Source organism: Colobus angolensis, unplaced genomic scaffold, assembly GCF_000951035.1.
Source record: "Colobus angolensis palliatus isolate OR3802 unplaced genomic scaffold, Cang.pa_1.0 Scaffold66, whole genome shotgun sequence".
Classification (NCBI taxonomy): domain Eukaryota; kingdom Metazoa; phylum Chordata; class Mammalia; order Primates; family Cercopithecidae; genus Colobus; species Colobus angolensis.
The window spans coordinates 3,132,902-3,134,255 of NW_012120265.1; positions in this window are offsets into that span (position 1 = coordinate 3,132,902).

The following is a 1,354-nucleotide window of genomic DNA, read 5'->3' on the forward strand; positions in this document are numbered from 1 at the left end:
CCAGCTACTCGGGAGGCTGAGGCAGGAGAATGGTGTAAACCCGGGAGGCGGAGCTTGCAGTGAGCTGAGATCCCGCCACTGCACTCCAGCCTGGGCCACAGAGTGAGACTCCGTCTCAAAAAAAAGTGCTTTAGGCACTGGGGGTCGGAGCATGTGCACAGGCCCTGAGGTGGGGCCAGACGGGCCATGTTGGAGGAACACTAGAGAGGTGTCTAGAGTGGAGTAAGTGGGAGAAAAGCTTACGGGATTGCTGAGACCTAGGGGGTGACAGGAACTGAACAGAGCCTCGTGGGTCTTGGTGAGTTGTGTGGGTTTCATTCTGAAGGCACTGGGGAGCCATGGGAGAGTTTGGAGCCAAAGGGAGAGGGAGTGGTCACATTGACACTGCAGGCCCTGGGCAGGGTTTCAGCTCTGGTATCTATCCATGTGCAGAATAGTTGCAGACCCTACCATTCTCTGAGCCTCAGTTTCCCCACCCTGAGCAGAGTCCTGAGACTGTGGCAGCCCCAGAACACAGTGGGCCCTCTGCCAGAGAAGCCCCACCCTATCCCGGAGCTCCCAAATGCTGGCTGTGCAGCCTACACGGCCTCCTCTCCGCCTGTACCCCCATCCCACGCTCCTTCTGTGGCCTTGAGGGAGCAGCTGTGGGAACAGAGAGCAGGAGCCCGTGGGGAAGGCAGCTCAGAGGGGCTCTGGGGGCCGTGTTCCTGCTTGGTGACAGCCCACATGGGGCTGCCGCGCGCCGATTGTTCTCACAGCAGCCGGGTGACTCACATGCTACAGCCTCTTCTTTGGGTCTGCCAGAGGGAGAGTATTCCTGGTAACCAGGCACAGGCCGGGGTCTCTGGTTTGGCCACCTGTGCCGTGGTTATGCCCTCTAGGATCCCCCCTACCAACACACACCAAGGGACCCCTCTAACCAGCGGTGCTGCCCACCTCCTTGCTCCAGCATCTTCCGTGGCTCTCCTGGACACCTCAGAGAGAGAGGCTCAAGCTCCTCACTGCCCATTGGCCAAGCTGCTCAGCCCCACTTCAGAGCACTTGTACTAGATCCCACTTATAGCCTGAAATGCCAGCTCTGAGGATGTTTCCTCCAGGAAGCCCTCCAGCCCTCCCCACAACTCTGACAATCCTGACCCCCAGGACGGGGATGCGTCTGTGTCTGGCCCTGCCTCCCTCCCAGACTGGGGGCTACCTGGAGTCCAGGCCCAGGACCCAGGCCTCTCAGGGGTCCCACTGTTATCCACTATAGGAGTGCTCAGCAGGGAATCTGGGGGAGGAAGGCAAGGTCCAAGACTGGACCCCAGGGGCCTGACATGTAACCAAATTATTTATGTATTTATGTATTTATTTA